Source organism: Pelodiscus sinensis, chromosome 3, assembly GCF_049634645.1.
Source record: "Pelodiscus sinensis isolate JC-2024 chromosome 3, ASM4963464v1, whole genome shotgun sequence".
Taxonomy (NCBI): domain Eukaryota; kingdom Metazoa; phylum Chordata; order Testudines; family Trionychidae; genus Pelodiscus; species Pelodiscus sinensis.
Genome location: NC_134713.1, coordinates 182,284,575 through 182,303,014, shown reverse-complemented (window position 1 = coordinate 182,303,014; position 18,440 = coordinate 182,284,575). Strand labels below are relative to the sequence as shown.

The window sequence follows — 18,440 nt, the reverse complement described above, 5'->3', positions numbered from 1 at the left end:
GAGCTGCTGTCACGCTGCACTTGCCTGATCCAACAGGGTATACTGATGTTTATGTGAAGGGTTACACCAAGCTCCTACTGAGCCAATATGGGGAGGCAGCCTTTCTTGACCCATAGCCCTCTGCCACATAACACTGACTGTGTTGTAAAACTTCATATAAAAATGTACAATGGTGAGGATGGAGGCTGTGTTATCCCAATGCAAGAACAAATCAAACAATCCTTTAGCTTCGCAAATACACGTTTATTTCTCATGTTCTGAAACCTCCACAGCAGCCAAGTATTTTTATGGAACTTTCCAAAACAATATTCTTCAGTTTTGCTAGACTAGGCCAGAATCTCTGGTCCAGCCAAGCTGTGCTTAGTACAACATTGGGGCATCAGGGCAAAATTTGGCTCGTTCTGTGCCAGCCAGTCTCCTAGTGCAGGTTAGAACAACCTGCTCTGAATAGTGCTGGCTGTCGATGGCTTCCCGAGGGCTATTCTGGCAGCTGAATATAGGAGACCCCTCCTCTGTAGATGTGCTTCCTGGCTGCTGGAAAGGAACGGCACAAGAGACACTATATGATTATATAGCAACTGATTTGTTTTGTCTGCTGAAAGTTTGCATCCTTCCTTCCTACTCAGATCAATGTCATAACAGAGACCACGTCTAGCAACGAAAATGAAAAAAATGGTTCGCTGTGCTTTAAAAACAGCCTGATGGGATTAACACTAACAACCCCATAATTTCATACTCTCCGCATCATTGCCAAAAAAAATATAAGAGCATCAAGTTCAGCAGCATCTTCTGGGTGAAAAGGAGAGGGGATAAATGAAAGCGGTAATAATTTCACTCATCTGAATCATTCCATAGGCTTAATTTTCAGTAGTCCACATCTCAAGCCATCCAGTGCCAGATTTATGCGCAAACTATGCAAAATGCAGTTTAGGGCCTCAGATTACGAGGGGCCTCTAAATTTAAAAAAAAAAAAGGTTTTTAGTTGCATCCTCACCTATGATCAGGTAGATAGGCATGTATATATGTATATATAGCTTCCTTTCTGGTAGAATAATTAATGTTTGGTAATGCTATGGGGCCTCTTAAACTTGACATATCTTAGGGCTTCAGCATGTCTTAATCCAGCCCTGAATCCATCCTATGGAAAGTAACAGGCAAGCAGCATGTTCTGCAGGTCAGGAGCTCACTTATAGCTGTGAGCAGCTGTTGTATAAATGTTTGATTTTTGCGCTCTAAGCATTCACTTTCAAGCACTGATAAAACCAACCACTGTCATTGTCAAAGACTAATCAAAATGGGAAAAGGGCTCCCAAAATGTGCCTATGGGCCTTTGCTCAAGAAACCAGACTTTTCTAGTTAGATTTCCACTTTCTGTTAGTTTTGATCGGGTCAGAAATAATGTTAGAACAGTGTTCTTTTTCATGGTACCTAATTCATCTTGGCTGCAATATCACTAGCTTCAGTGGTACTACCCAGGGATGAATTCAGTTCACGGTATTTTGTTACCCTTCTGGACACAATATCAAAATGTACAGAGGTACAAGAAGATTTTAAAAAATTAACCATATGGTTCCTCAGAGGGAAAAATGCAGCAGATTTTATTCTTCTGACGATTTGGCCAAGAACTCACTTCATTTTTCCATTTCCATTTTAAAGAAAATGGGACAACTCCATCTCTCTTGTAACACCATGGAAGTTAATGGAATTGCATCACGGATGATTTTGACCCAATGACTTTTTATTAAAAAAAGAAAAACTGTTATGTAAACTTTAGACAAGGTACAATGGTCATCCTGGCATTACTCTATTTCTGTGCTGCTGCTACAGCACTCCAATCAAGTATAAGAACCGGTGTAAGATAGTGCTGCAGCAGGCCCATCATATACAGGACCTTCATTTAATCGGGTAATCAGATCAATCAGGATGCTTCCCAAGGAACCAAATTAAGCCTAATGACATTGAGTTGCAAGGACTGCTGCTTAATTGGGATGGTAATTCTGCTAACAGTAATTGGGATGCTTGCAGCTGATTGAATGGTACTGAACTAGGTGTAGCTAATCTTTGCAATTCTTAGAGATTTGTCTCCCTCAAAGATCCCTGTCAACAATGGTTCACCAAAGAAAAACTTCTTTAATAGCCCTCACAGGCTCTTTCAGACATTATCATAGAATTTTAGTGATATAGGGCTGGAAGGGACCTCAAGAGGTCAACTAGATCACTACCCTGCATTAAGGCAGGATCTAGACCATACTTGACAAGTGTTTGTCTAACTCGTTCGTAAAAACTTCCAGTGATGGAGATTCCACAACTTCTCCATGTAATCTACTCCAGGGTTTAGCTATCCTTATAATTTGAAAGTTTTTCCTAACCAAAATCTCCCTTCTCCAGATTAAGTTCATTACTTCTTGTTCTTCCTCCAGTGAAGAACAATTCATCACTGTTTTCTTTATAACAGCCCTTAACCGTTTTCAGTTTCCCTCTTAGTCTTCTTTTTTCAAGACTAAACATACCTATCCCATTGTGTTATCCTTTTCTCAGGTCAAGGATTTCCAAAGCTTTCATTGTTTTTCGTTGCTCACCTTTGGACTTCCTCCAGTTTATCCAGTTTATTCTTTGAGGCTGTGTCTACATTGGCGTGATCTTGTGCCAAAGCAGCCGCTTTCGTGCAAAAACATGCTGCCTGTCTACACTGGCGCGGAGTTCTTGTGCAAGAACACTGACGTTCCAATGTGTGAAATCAGTGCTTCTTGCGCAAGAACTATGATGGTCCCACTCAGGAATAAGCCCTCTTGCACAACTGTTCTTGCACAAGAGGCCAGTGTAGACAGACAACATGAATTTCTTGCGCAAGAAAGCCCGATGGCTAAAATGGCCATTGAAGCTTTCTTGCACAAGAGAGCGTCTACACAGGCACGGATGCTCTTGCACAAAAGCACATCTCTTGCGCAAAGGCACATGCCAGTGTAGATGCTCTCTTGCACAAATACTTTAATGCAAGAACTCTTGCATTAAAGAGTATTTGCGCAAGATCATGCCAATGTAGACGTAGCCAAAGTGCTGTGCCTAATCTTGGGCATGGTATTCCAGCTGTGCAACACTATTGTTAATATAACCAGAATAATAGTAGTCTTTTTTTTGTACCTGCGTCACATTGTTGTCTTATATTCAATTTGTGACCCACTATAACCCCAGGAACCTCACCGGGAGTACTACTATCTAGCTAGTTATATTTGTGAATTCGATTTTTCCTCCTAAAGTCACTTATTACTGAATTTCATCTTCTTGATTTCAGACCAATTCATAAAGGTTGCTTTCAATTCTAATCCCCTTCGGTGTCATCTGCAAATGTTATGAGCTTACCTTCCAGTCCATTATCCAGCTCATTAATGAAAATATTGAATAGTATCAGATCCAGGTTAGATCCCTGTAGGACTTCCACTAGCTTTGACTTCCCAGAGTGACAGTGACTCAGGGTATGTCTACACTACCCCGCTAGTTCGAACTAGCGGGGTAATGTATGCATACCAAACTTGCTAATGAAGCCCGGGATTTGAATTTCCCGGGCTTCATTAGCATAAAGCCAGCGCCGCCATTTTTAAAAGCCGGCTAGTGCGAACCCCGTGCCGCGCGGCTACACGTGGCACGGGCTAGATAGTTCGAACTAGCTAGCCATTCCGAACTATCTGTACACCTCATTCCACGAGGCGTACAGATAGTTCGGAATAGCTAGCTAGTTCGAACTATCTAGCCCATGCCACGTGTAGCAGCGCGCACGGGGTTCGCACTAGCCGGCTTTTAAAAATGGCGGTGCCGGCTTTATGCTAATGAAGCCCGGAAAATTCAAATCCCGGGCTTCATTAGCAAGTTCGATATGCATACATTACCCCGCTAGTTCGAACTAGCGGGGTAGTGTAGACATACCCTCATTGATCACTACTCTTTGAGTACAGTCTTTCACCTAGTTTCATCTAGAGTTGTTGGAATTTAAAGTTTCAAGGTTCCTTTCATTGGATTCCACAAATTCAACCAGGTTTGGAGCTCATGTTGGCAAAATAAAGGAGACCGATGGCATGTTCATGGGTGGTGGGTATAGGAGGACAGGATGTGATGCACCTCCCTGTGGAGGCACATTGCTGATGAAAGGGTGCCCAGGCCCGACCCGTGCTCCACTCTGCAGCCTTGCCCTGCATCCCATTTTCCTCAGGACCCCTCCTTCTACTGTACTGATGCTGGACTCCGGAGCAACTCAGGTAAGCCGTGCTACAATGGGGCAGGCATAGGGCTTCAGTCCCATCTTTTGGGGGTCTAAACTGGCATAATTAATCACTCAGCTTTCTCTACACTGCCAGCTTGTGCCAGCAGACAGTATGCAAATGAAGCGCTGATTAGCATTTTGTCACACTTCATTTGCATAACCTATTCAAGCCGTTTTTGCGCGAGGAGTTTTTGCGCAAAAACAAACAATGTGGACATTTCCCTTTTTGCGCAAACCCTCCTTTTTTTTCGCAAGATCCTTGTCCCTCTCTGGGATAAGGAACCCCTTGAGCAAAAACGGCTCAAATAGATTATGCAAATGAAGCATGATAAAATGCTAATCAGTGCTTCATTTGCATACTCTCTGCCTACTAAAGCCGGCAGTGTAGACATAGCCTCACTAACAAAAACAAAGGTAACTCAGTTTGTGTAACAAACACAACAAATATAGAAAAACACATCACTCAAATATTATATGCAAATGAAAATATGTAAAGAATTACTAGTTGTTTAAAAAAAATAACAGCCTATCACTTGTATAACATTTTTACAGGCTGCTCCCCTTCTTCTAAGGGCATATTATCTATCATGTTTCATCCACTGCTAATTGCGTTAATATTATTTTGAATTTGTTTAATGGGAATATGTTTTTAAATAAAAAAAGTTTGTTACATTACAAGCACAAGCACAAATTGCCTTTATATTGCTTTGAAATAGTTATATAAAGTGTGAGCCACTCAAGATGTATTCATGAGGAGTCAAAAGAGTGATAATGTAACCCTGTAGCTAAAATGTAGCTCTATGCAATGTAATATGCCTCAGTGTACCTTACCAGCCATCCTTTCTGACTTGCAGAAAGGAACAGCCTAGTGCTGTTGGTTAAAGTGCACCAGACAGAATTTTGTGTCTGAAGCTGATTCCGTGGCAGAAATAGATTCTTACGGGTTTTAAGTTTAAAATTAGTATTGTGAAATAAGTAAAAGGGTATGATGATTGTTTTCCGGGTCCCAACCTGCCAAGACTGGAGCATCAGTCCAGACTGATAGAGCCCTGTTCTTCCCTATCTGTGATGAATCTGGTTGGTCACCAGAGAAATCTGAACCATGGACTGGTAAATATAACATCAATTGGTGAAACAGAGGGGCTGTGTCTACATTAGCATCCCTTTCTGGAAAAGGGATGCTAATGAGACACTTTGGAATAGCAAAATCCACGGGGGATTTAAATATCCCCCGCAGTATTTGCATTAACATGGTTGCCGCTTTTTTCCGGCTTGGGGATAAGCCGGAGAAAAGCGGCAGTCTAGACGTGATTCTCCGGAAAATAAACCCTTTTCCGGAGGATCTTTTATTCCTACTTGAAAGAGAGAGAGAGAGAGTGTGTGTGTGTGTGTGTGTGTGTGTGTGTGTGTGTGTGTGTGTGTAAGCATATGCTAGCTGCTTTACTATTGTATTCTCAGTAAATGAGGAGTACTGCCTTTTTCCCTAAAAAAATCACATGCACTTCTTACAAGAATAAGAACAATTCAGGCACAAATGCTCCCCGCTTCTAGGGAGTAACTAACGTTCACATGTTGAATTTCTTGGGACTACTTGCCTTGTCCTTTACATGGGTGTGTGGGTGGAGAGTGCACTTCTTGTGCAAGCTAGTTAGCGGTCCCTCTGGTCAAGGAAGGTACCTTCCCATACTCACCCTACTTCCCCTGGAGGTGCCTGAGACCCTGCTTGAGATAAGGAGGGACTATGAGAAAAATGTGATGGTGGTATTGCCCTAGCAGTGTTAACCATCCATGCACAGCATTTTTTGTATCACCTCTGCTCAGAACACAGAAACAGGACGAGATGTGCAAAAGAGCATTGCAGGTTCCAGATAAATCCTAGAAAAGACCCTATAACAATTCATCACAGCGAGCAATCACATTTTTTAAAAATTGACTTCTTGTGAATAATGGAACATGTTGCCTATACATCAGAATCTGCATTGTGCATAAGCTTTTGAAAGTTTTTCATTTGCCATGAAAATGTCTTGAAAATACTGAAAGCTTGACTTTTTTTTTAAGTTTGACACCCTTTTCCCCCTCTCTCTCCATTTTTATATTTCCTTACTTTTTTTTCCATTTTGCTATGGGGAAACATGGAGGGAATGGGGAAGAAAGGGAAAGGGAGATCCAAACAATAATTGTAAAAATGTAAAGTAATATATTTTGGGTTTCAATTTTGAAAAATTAAAATGGTAGTTTTGTGAAAACCAAAAATTGTTTGTATTTGTTTTTGGGGGATTATTTAAAAATCCTAACCCCTTTAAAAATAAATGTTGTTCTGAAACTTCTTTTTTGGGGGTGGAGAGAGGAGAGACAAATTTTGGTCAAAAATAAATTTAGAAGGAAAATCTTCAGTCAGCACCAGTAATGTTACACACTCCACTTAATGAAGAATTGTTTTTATCGGGGAAGTTACTTAACTGGAATGTGTCCAGGAATGCATTTAACCAGGTGATACTGAATGGCAATGTCTGCTTCTTTATTTTGATATTAGCAAAAATGTTACTTATTGGGGAGGCATTCAGCTGTAGTTAAGAGGTACTTAATGATGTGGATATCGCTGGTGATGGAGTTGGAGTCTAGGGCCTGGCATATTTTCACACCAAATTTGCCTGCTAAAGATGATTTACAGATGAAATACAGTTAATAACACTATTCTTATATTTTGATTCCATATGAAATTGAATTTTATTTTGAATTAGTTTAAATTGTTAAGTATTTGCAATAGCCTCTTCCCTTGGGGTCTAATAGGCAAAGGACTTCAGTACATATTTAACGTTAAGCACACGAGTAGTCACATTCAAATCAGTGGAACTCCTCATATGTTTAACACTAAGAAGGTGCTTACATGCTTTGCAGACTCAGGTCTTCAGATGGGCCAACAGATGAATCACAGGAGCATCTGATTGAGAGGAATTTATTTGGCATTACATTGCCCTCAACATGTATATTCTTACTTTATTTTAGAGTAAAGAACGATCAGCACATGTTGTTCCAATCATGATGTGGATCCATATATTTCCGGAACATGGGATTTTTTATTATGGGGATTTGGATCCATCAATAGTTTTGAATTCAAACAAATGAAAGTAGCATAGATTCCAATTCAGAAATAACAAAAGCAGCCTCCAGATGGTAAAATGGATGTCATTTGTGCTTCTGAAGGAAACTGCAACCAGAAGCAAACACAATCCCCAAAACACCCTTCATTTTCACAGCTGCGATCTCCTCTCTCCTCCTAACACGACATTTGCTCCACATTTGCCCTTTTTTTTTTGGTTGGTGCATGGAGTTGTGTGTGTTACCTGGTTATCATGGTAACCACAACCACTGCACCTAGTGAATGAAATTCTTTTAGTACATTAATCATATTTGACAGTTGTTTCATTGTTAGTTAAATGTGAACAACCCATATGCATTTAAGCAAAATGGATTTATACAGGCTATTAAGTGCACCTGGATACTTTGACTTACTGTGGGTTTTTTCCTATTGTGCACTATGTACATCATGAATCAGTGTATACCATCCCCACATTTATTTTGTTTGCAGATATTCTGACCTTTACCTTATGCATAACACCATATGCTATGAAGGATAGACTGGAATTACCTCATACCAAGTTTAACCTGTTTATTCCAGATGCATTGCCCCAGTGTGTTATAAGCTTTGCTAGATGCATGAAGAATGTATGTACGTGAGGGGAAGGAGAAATTTTGTCATGGAGTCTACCATCAGGAAAGAAATACCTCATCGTAGAAATGTCCTTGATATGCCGATTGAAATGGTGGTTACAAATGGTAAAACCATAATGGGTAGACTCTAAAATGCTGCAGGATGTAGTAGGTTTTCTATTTTAGGCCTGGCACAGAGCTACACATGGCCAGACCTCTGCCCTTGTGAAACACTCCATTGATTTCAATCTGCCCACAGGATACTCCTTACAGACCTCCTGCAATGAGCAGGCTTGGTCTGTGTCTAAAGCTACAGATGTGGTTCTTCATAGTCCCAATTGTCATCCCCCAACCCACTGCTAGTCCCACTGTGCTGCAGCGAGATGTGACGACAGAATTGCAATAATAACTGCTCCCCACAAATTCCTGTGATCCAGCGAGACATACCCAAACAGCATCACTGCAACAGTGTTTGCTATGCCATGCAACCGGCCATGTGAAATGACCTAGCCAGCTCTCTCGGTCTCTTTCCCCTTAAGCTTGCTGCTGTTTTGCATTATGTAAGGTGGATGCAGCCTTGCACAGCAGTTGCTGGCGAGCGCAACAAGATGATCCCCCTATTACCTGTTACAAAATACGATAAATAAATTCTAATAAATATATGTTCAAATCAAAACCATTTTGAGCTGCTTAACTGAGTGCATATCTAGTCCTTTATACACATATTTGTACAAAGTGTTGCCTGTAATTTTAAAGATGCTTGCCTTAGGGAGGTTTCGTTTTTCCATTGAAGTCCCCTTGATTTACTGTACGCAATATGTTACAGCTTCCTTATTTGCTCCTTTGGGACAGTTACTGACAGTAAATCTCTATTAAAATATTCTTCCATATGGTTGCATGAAAATTTTATTGCAGTGAGCCCGAGGCTGAAGGTCACAGCTGAGTAGCTGCAGTTAAGTATTGCAGTCTATGGACTCTGAGGTACATCTGTTCAGGGAGCTGGAGTAAAATTAGAATTTTACTGTCAATAGCAGTTCTCCAAAACTAGTTCCATTTGTTTACTGTTGCAGGCCCGTACCAAGGCAATACCGTCTATATATGTGTCACTGGGTATTGTGGCTACATGATTTAGTTCTTAAAATCTAATCCAGAAATTACAGAATCTGGAGGTCACTGGAGAGAGTCCCTAATGTATATTTCATTTACGATACATGAAAATTTAATTTTCTCTCACATGATTTGACTCTATTGCTTGCTTACATGGTTTTTGGCATTGACTTCATTGTTCATCGAAATGTTTTCCGGGCAGTATATCATACAAACCTTTGGTATCATTTATAAAGTATTATTTTTAATCAACTAGTTGAACGTGAATAGCCAGAAACGTTATAGCACCATATTATTACCTACATAACTGTGTTGGAAATAATAAAAGGCCATGCCAGCTGATGGTGTGTTTGGATGTTTTTATTCTGCTGGGCAGTAAGCCACTCTCGTGTTGTAAAAACAAGTACTTCTGTGGCACCTTAGAGGCTAACGAAAATATATATAGTATCATGAGCTTTCATGGGCAAAACCCACTTCTTCAGATGAACTTGAGTGATGTAGTGCCCACTACTTCTACACTGTGGAGAGATGTTTGAAAGCAGGTTCCACTGTGGGGGACCAGAGAATCAGGGTGTTATATTGTTGCACTTAGTAACTGGCACTGGGGTCAGCCAAATGTTAATCTACAGCTAGTATTTGCTTGAAATAAAAAAGAAAACATCCAGGCATCTTTCTAAACCCATCTTGTTAGCAACATGGCATCCATCAGAATGGCTCCAAGCCAGGCCAGGGCAGCGTAATTAGGAATTTCTAAAAGAGAAATCAAACCTAAAATGTGCATCTGTGATTTTAACCTACATTAACAACATTTTTTTTAAAGGTCGCAACATCCACTTTGAGGGCCTGGTGGAGTCTTGCCAGCTGAGAGAACGGAGAAGGTCAGAAGCCAACTGAGCTTTTGCAATTCTAAAGCAAGTTATAGAGCTGCAGTAAATTGGAGAACAATCAACACAGCGTCAGTCCCTTAAAGTCCTGTAGGCAGGTGATGCGGGGAATTGCACTGCCTGTGGGACTCTTGGGGCATGTCTATACTTTCGGAATAAGCTATTCTGGAAGAAATACTTTGAACTAGCTTATTTCAAAATAGCGCGTCTACACAGCAAATGCCAGATGAAATAGCGCTGAGCTATTTCGAAATAGAGCGTCCATACTCACTAGACGCTGAATCACATTTAATGCCACCTGGAAGCACTTCAGCCAGGGCATCAGGAGAGCACTCTCTTCTTGGAGCTACTGCTGGAGGCTAGGTGAGCCTCGAGCTTAAAGGGACTTCCCTGTACAGTCGTGTCTCAGGTTCTTCTCCTTTGCCTACCTCTTCTCCTTTGCCTGCTGTGGCTGCCCTTGTGGACATCTCAGCTCTCTAGACATGGAGCTGAATCTGCCCCCCAGCAGTTGATGGCTCTTATATGTCTTAGTGCACCTCCTGCTGCATTTTCTGTAGGCTGCCTTCCAGGCCCTGCAGGAACAGAACTCCCAGCTCATTGTGGGGCAATTCCTCTCCGCTATCTGGGTGCTGTTCATGCAGCTCGACTCCACCCACCCACATTGTGCACTGCTGCTTCTGGCAATTGGACACCAGCTCAACTGATGAGACCAGAGATTGTCCTGGAGTGATGGGATGACCAGGAGTGGCTCCAGAATTTCTGCATGTGGAAGGATGCCTTTCTGGAGTTGTGTGAGTGGCTTTCCCTGCCCTCAGGTGACAGGACAACCAGATGAGAGCTGCCATCCCTCTCTAGAAACTGGTCACCATTGCCATCTGGACATTCTCCATGCCAGACAGCTGCTACCGCTCTGTGGGGAACCAGTTCAGCGTGGGGAGATTGACCATTTGGGCCAGGGTCATGCAGGAATGCTGCTCTTGTGCTGTTGTCCCAGGAGGATGGTGAACTGAACTGCTGGAGTGGGGTTCACTAGGCAAGGAGGGGCAGTGGTTGTGGTGGTGGTAGAAGCCTCCTCCCTGGGAGCTTTTTCAGTTCCGCCTTCACAAAGTCCTGCAGAAGGCAGGGGTAAGTCAGGGTTGCTTCTGGTGGGAAGAGAGGGTTGGGGAGAGGGCATCTCCCAACGGCCATGGCAACTCTGTGATTCCCTGTTTGCTTGTCTCCTTCTGCAGGTGAGGGCCATTAACAACATCCTGCTGCACAGAGTCATAAACCTGGGCAACATAGACCCCATCCTTGCCAACTTTGCCACCATCGATTCCCCCAACTGCAGGGGGGTTATTGATGGCATCCCCATCCCCATCCAGGCCCTCAATCACCAGGCATCTGAGTACATTAACCGGAAGGAGTACTTTTTGATGGTCCTGAAGGCCCTTGTCGATCACCATGGCCAGTTTATCAACATCTACATTGGGTTGTTGGAGAAGGCGCACGACACACGTGCCTTTCAAAACTCCAGGCTGTTCTGGATGATGCACACCGGCACGTTTTCCCCCGACTGCACCATCAGGGTTGGGGATGTAGACATGCTGGTCTGTCTTGTAGGGGATGTAGTCTACCGTCTGCTGCCCTAGCTTATGAAGTTCTACAATGGACACCTTGACCCGACCAAGGAACATTTTAATGCCAGGCTCAGCAAGGCCTGTATTGTTGGCTTTGAGCATCTCAAGGGGAGATTCTGTCGTCTCCTCACCCAGCTGGACCTCAGTGAGCAAAATGTTCCCCAAGTGGTGGCAGAATGCTGTGTCCTCCTCAACCTTTTTGAAATCAAGGGGGAGATATTCCTGCCGAGGGGTCGGGGAAGGGGCAGGGGCCAACGGAATCGACAGGTCCTTTGAGCATCCATGGATGGCTGCTATCCAGAAAGCCCATCAGGGAGCTACACTAATCTGGGAGGCCCTGAGGGAGAATTTCAGACAAGGACCCCAGAGACACTCTCCCTGGGCCTCCCCACAAGGGGCCTGTGCAATGTCCCTCTTTGCCTTTCCTTCCACACCCCTCCCTTCCCCTGCCTTCCCTTTGCCCCTCCCCCCTCCCTCTCTACTCCCCTGCAGAGACAATAAACTTCACTTTTGTTTGGAAACAATCAACTCTCTTTTCTTATTGGGGTAAATGTAACTGGGGAGGGACTGGGGAAAGAACCTGGGGGAGAAGGGGGAAGAGGGATGTGGAAGGGGGAGGAGGAGGAGAGAAGAGAGGCTCAGGGCTGGGGCTGGGGCTGGGAGTGTTGCCTGCATCAGGCAGTGCCACCCCCTCACATGTAGGGCCCTTGGCAGCCATGGGGGGGAGGATTGGGTAGAAGCTGGAGGGGAAGGAGCCGGCACGGGAGAGGCCACAATACGGTCGATGACCATATGGAAGGCCATGCAGATGGATCGGCCCTGCTACAGCAGCTCCTGCCAGGTGTCACGGCACAGCTGGAGGTCCTCCTCCAGTCTCTGGTCCTGCCAGAACATGGAGCAGTGCAGGGCTCACAGAGCAGCGAGATGATCCCTCAGGGGGTCCTCATGAACTCTCCAGCACAGGAGGACCACATGGGGCTGGGAGGATGGCACAGGAGAAGGTGACCGCTCCCCTCTTGCAGCTGGTCCAGCTGTGGAGAACAAAGAGAAGGGCAGTCATCCCGGGAGACACCGTGCATGAAGCCAACCCTCATCTCTGAGCCAAGACCAATAGGCCTCTGGTCAGACAAAAGCAAGGTGCTACGAGCAAGGCTACCCGAGGCCTAGACAGTGGGCCCTTTCTGGCAGGGGCACAGATGTCCAAGGGGGGAGCCTCACTACCTCTATGTCCCAGGGACAAGCAGGCATAGGAAGATGCCAGCCAGACCGAGAGCTCTCAGGTGGAAGGCAGTTACGGGAGGGGGTGGGGAAGAGCTTCCATCTGTGCTGCTCACATGCTGGGTCCAGCAGTGGCAGCATCCCACAGGAAGAGGACTTGTATCCCTGGCCAGAGGAGGAGAGGGGGGCAGGGTGTTGGGGGGAGGTGTGAGCAGCAGATGCTCCTACACCTTGCTGTGCTGTCTCCAGAGGTGGATGATGAGTGTGGGCATGCCCGTGTGCGGCACTCCTGAGTATGTGTGTGTGTCCATGTCCCCAGCCTCCTTCTAGTGGTGGTTTGTGGTGGGAGGGTGACCCGCTTTGGTGTCAGGAGTGAGGCAGGCCTCTCCAGACACGTTGTGAGCCAGAGTCCAAGAGTCCTCTGTTGCTGACTCCTGGGACTGTGTGCCCTGGACAGGTGCTCCTCATGCACCCACAGGCTGCTGCATGATTCCCAGGCTGAGAAGGTCAAGCAAGGAACATGCAGCTGCCCCTCACTGCCCGCCCACCCGTGTGTGTCTAGGGAAAGTAATGGCACTCACCTGAGGGGCCTTCCCCGGTTTTGGAGGATGCCCAGGAGACATCCTGGGAGTGAGGTACCGGCTGCAGGGTGAATCTAATGTCCTGGCTGGCAGGGAGTTGGTACTGGCTTGGTGCAGCTCCTCTGCCGCCTCACTGGCTCTGCCCCCCCAGGAAGGTGATGATGGGCATCACCAGCCCTGAGTCCACAATGAGGGGGGGAAGGGACTGACCTGCCCCACAGGATTTGGTGAAGCTGGGCATAACATGGGCAGGCCTGTGGTGCCACCCTGGAGTGGGAGCTGTGCTCCCTGGCCTTGGCATAGGCCTACCTGAGTTCTTTAACTTTCATGCGCACCTGCTCCTGAGTGCTCATGTGGCACTTGGTGGCCAGGCTATCGGCCATCTGGCCATGGATGTCCACATTCCAGTGTCTGATGTGGAGATCCAGGGGGGTTGCCTCCTCTCCCCAGACCTCAATGAGGTTCAGGATCTCCGCACCAGATCACGAAGGCGCATGCCTCTTCTGTCTTCAGGCAGGCTCCTGGGAGCTGCCTGAGGCTGTGCTGGCTGCTGTGAGGGGCTCGACTGGAGCAGTGGGCTTGGCGATAGCAACAGGGAAGGCTGTGCAGGCTCCTGCTGTGTGGCATGATGCAAGCAGGACCTGCTTTGTGCCACAAGCCCTTCCCTTCTGCCTGCTGCTTTAAGGGCTACTGGGGAAGGAAAGCTATAGAGTTCTGAAGAGTGTGGACAAAGCAGCCAGCAGGGCACCTGTGAGATTTCCTGGAGGCCCCTTATTTTGAAATAACTACAGCTGCTCTGTGTGCACATGCACTGTTCTGAAATAGCTATTTCAGAATAGGCATTATTCCTCGTAGAATGAGGTTAACAGAATTTGGAATAAGGGTACGTCTAAACTACATGCCTCAGTCGACGGAGGCATGTAGATTAGACAGATCGGCAGAGGGAAATGAAGCCACAATTAAAATAATCGCGGCTTCATTTAAATTGAAATGGCTGCCCCGCTCTGCCGATCAGCTGTTTGTCGGCAGATCGGGGCAGTCTGGACGCGCCGATCCGTTGACGGAGGCATGTAGTCTAGACACACCCTAAGATGCCAATTATTTCGAAATAGCGGGATTGCTGTGTAGATGCTTGCGTAGTTATTTTGGAATAACATCCGTTATTCTGGAATAACGCTTCCTTGTAGATGTGCCCTTGTTGTCCTTCTTGGACAGAGTTATGATTTTGGAGTGCAGCCACTTAGACAAGGGGATAACTTTGGCTGGAGGAAGAAAGGGTGGAGAGAATATAATTACTTTGTCCTTCCCACCATGCAAGTTGCATAAACCTTTCAATTAGTGTTTTTAAATATTTTTCTGGGTACTCGGACATGATGTCCTTTTAGGATCATTCTGTTATCCGTGGCTATATTAATGTTATTTCTTGTTCCATTTCAAATTATTTAATAGCTCTTTCATATTGCATTTATCATCTCAGATTTTAGAATGGGGCATGTGTGCTAAAATACTAGATAGTCACAACATGATATTTTTGTTGCAAGGATCACACAGTTATCTTGTGAGTAATGATGGCCATACCTTGTATGTAATATCTCTTGTTAGCTAAATGTATGTACACTGATCTGTTTATATACAGTGCATGAATTTTGCAGTGCATAGTATATATGGGAAACTTTTTATGTGCTGGGATTTGGATTTTCAGATAGGCTAGTATGGTATACAGGCAGTTCCCGGGTTACGTACAAGATAGGGACTGTAGGTTTGTTCTTAAGTTGAATCTGTATGTAAGTCGGAACTGGCGTCCAGATTCAGCCGCTGCTGAAACTAATCAGTTTCAACAGCGGCTGAATCTGGATGCCAGTTCTGACTTACATACAGATTCAACTTAAGAATCCCAGGCATCCCCAAGTCAGCTGCTGCTGAAACTGATCAGCGGCTGATTCCAGGAAGCCCCAGGCAGGGGCTTCCTGTAGTCAGCCACTGGTCAGTTTCAGCAGCAGCTGACTTGGGGACACCTGGGGCAGAGCAGCTGGGGTGCTGCTGGGTTGGTCCAGTAACGCCGCCGCTCCTCGGCGCTACTGGACCAACCCAGCAGCACCCCAGCTGCTCTGCCCCAGGTGTCCTGATTCAGCCGTTGCTGAAACTGATCAGCAGTGGCTGAATCAGGACTCCTGGGGCAGAGCAGCTGGGGTGCTGCCGGGTTGGTCCAGTAGCACCAAGAAGCGGTGCTGCGGGACCAACCGGCAGCGCCCCACCTGCTCTACCACAGGCCTGGGGCTTTGCTCCACATCTCCCTGGTCTGCTGGGGGGGGGCACTAGCTGCGCCCCCTCCCAGCAGACCAGGGACACGGGGAGCAAAGCCGCAGCAGCGGGGTGCCGCGCCTCTGAGGCTTTGCTGTGACAAAGCCTCAGAGGCGCAGGACCCCTCCGCCTCCCCGGCTTTGCTCCAGGTGTCCCTGGTCTGCTGGAGACAGTCCCCAGCAGACCAGAGGCACCGGGAGCAAAGCGGCAGCGGCGGCGGAGTCCCGCGCCTCCCCGGCTTTGCCAGAGCAAAGCCTCAAAGGCGCGGGACCCCTCAGCCTCCCCGGCTTTGCTCCGGGTGTCTCTGGTCTGCTGGAGACGGTCCCCAGCAGACCAGGGGCACCCGGAGCAGCTTTTCTTACCCCGGAGGTCGAGGTGGCGGGACCGCTGCGCTCTGGGCGGTCCCATTGCCTGCGAGCTCCGGGGCGAGAAAGCCCCGTTCGTAAGTGCGGATCCGACGTAAGTCGGATGCACGTAACTCAGGGACTGCCTGTACTTAAGAAGTGTGGCCAAAAAGATCATTGAACAGCAAAGCAATAGTCAAACCATGCATCGCTTATGAGAACACAATGATCTGGAAGCTAAGGAATGAGAATATTGTGTTTCCCCTCTATTTTTGGCAGTTGTGTTTTAAGGTACAAAGAGCTATTTGTCTTAGTCTACATCTACACTGGCAGCTTCTTGAGCAAGAACTCTTTTGCGGAAGAGTTCTTGTGCAAAAACTCTTCCAGAAGAGAGCGTCTACACTGGCATGTGCTTTTGCGCAAGAGATGTGCTTTTGCACAAGAGCATCCATGCCAGTTTAGACGCTCTCTTGCACAAGAAATCTCTGATGGCCATTTTAACCATAGGGCTTTCTTGCACAAGAAATTCATGTTGCCTGTCTACACTGGCCTCTTGCACAAGAACAGTTGCTCAAAAGGGCTTATCCCTGAGCGGGAGCGTCAGAGTTCTGGTGCAAGAAGCCCTGATTTCATACATTAGAATGTCAGTTTACTTGCCCAAGAACACACGGACAGTGTAGACATGCAGCAAGTTTTTGCGCAAGAGCTGCCGCTTTTGCGCAAGATCGCGCCAGTGTAGACACAGGTATGTGTGTGATCAAACAATGCAAGATGCTTGTAGTGCTTGTGATCATTGTCTGATAATACGTGGCAGAACTTGTCATATTGACAAAAATAGAAGGGGACTTATTAAGTAATTGCTCAAGTACAGACAACCTCTGCTATATCAATTAACTTCTGCATTATGCACATTAAACAATGTAGCACAGTATTTTGCACTGAAGGCTGCCACCCTGGTTTTATGTGTTAAGTGTTAATACTAATTGGATGTGTTTTTGTCCCTACTTAAGCCTTAATTAGTTCAGTTGTGTCTTACTTTTCAAAGCAGGGTGAATATAAACTTTCCATAATATTTTACCAAAATAGATTTGCTCTATGTAGACATTAAATGAATTCCCCACCGCTCTCTCCCACATTTTGACAAGCTGATAAAAATGATATTAGGTGATTAAATGTAGAAATAAAGAAGAAGGCAGACATAATGATAAATTGTAATGAAGCTAAACAGCTGGCAGACTCCTTGGTGAATTTGCCACCTGATGACTTGTGCTAAGATCCAGGCAATGCCTCCAGCTTGCCAGTCAGCTGGTAGCCACTGGTATACACACTGAACATTACCTCCCCATCATTAATTGGCTTGATGAAAACTAGTTTTGTTGCCATAAGGACAGAAAACATCTTTTCTCTGTGTGTGTGTGTGAGAGAGAAAAACATCCTGTTTTTTTAGACATAATATAATGCAAGATTAGACCTGCTGAATTAACACTGGCTTAGCTGTAGAGGAGAACTGGTTTACAAACATATTCTGGACTTAAAAGCCACAAAGGCTTGTGCTTTGATTTAACCCTGGGAGCATGGTTAGATTTTGACACAGCAATCAGTTTTGGAAGGAAAGTGCTCTGCTTTTTTAACATCAACACAAGGTAATGAAGCACTGGATTTTAAATCCTCTATATTGGGTAAGGAAGGGATCCTATGACTCAAAACTTCCTGTCCTCCCGCCTCCCCACACATTTTGTTATGAAGAAAATGTGACAGTTAAGCAATTATTTCTTCCCAGCTGTCCTTACATTTGAGAAACATTTACATTTGCTGTTTTATGGGCAATAACAGCAAGGCCAGGTCCATTTTGACACTGATCGGACAGGGCTAAGGACACCTCACCGTATCAATATCAGGATACTCATCAACTTCAGAGAGAGACACCCCCACCCCCAACATCCCTGCTTAAGACCTCGTTTCTGCACAAATGTATTTATATGCTTAACATTAAGCACTTGAATGATCTCCTTGACTTATCTTGTGTTTAATTAAATACGTGATGGATCCGAGCCAAATGCAGGTGACTTTTCTGTTCTTCTCATGCTATTAAAACATGGGGATTATGCACCACAGAAGTGTATGTTCATGCTGCCCATGGCAGCCATGATATGATGAGCTTCCTAATGAATATTGCCATGGTTTTACAAGATAAGACCACTGGTGGGGTTCTGCTGTGGCATAATATATTTCATAACTACTTACCAGATGACAGCAACCCCTCTTCCCTGCTAATGTGTGAATGTACCTCTAGTGTATGGTGTACAAACTACAAAACAACTTGACTATTCAGGGAAGTTTTTAAAAATGGTGTAGTACAAAAGTTAATCTAATTTATCTATCTATCTGTCACCACATATAAATATTCACATAATTATAGC

The 18,440-nt window shown here is 45.3% G+C and overlaps 1 long non-coding RNA gene across 1 annotated transcript in view; it reads right to left on the bottom strand.

Moving 5' to 3' along the window:
• Positions 1-236: 236 nt before the first annotated feature.
• Positions 237-18,440, bottom strand: part of LOC112544281 (uncharacterized) — a 56,391-nt gene continuing 38,187 nt past the window's right edge. The window contains exon 3 of the long non-coding RNA XR_003087607.2: positions 237-534. This is a non-coding gene — a long non-coding RNA (uncharacterized LOC112544281). The remainder of the gene's footprint in view (positions 535-18,440) is intronic.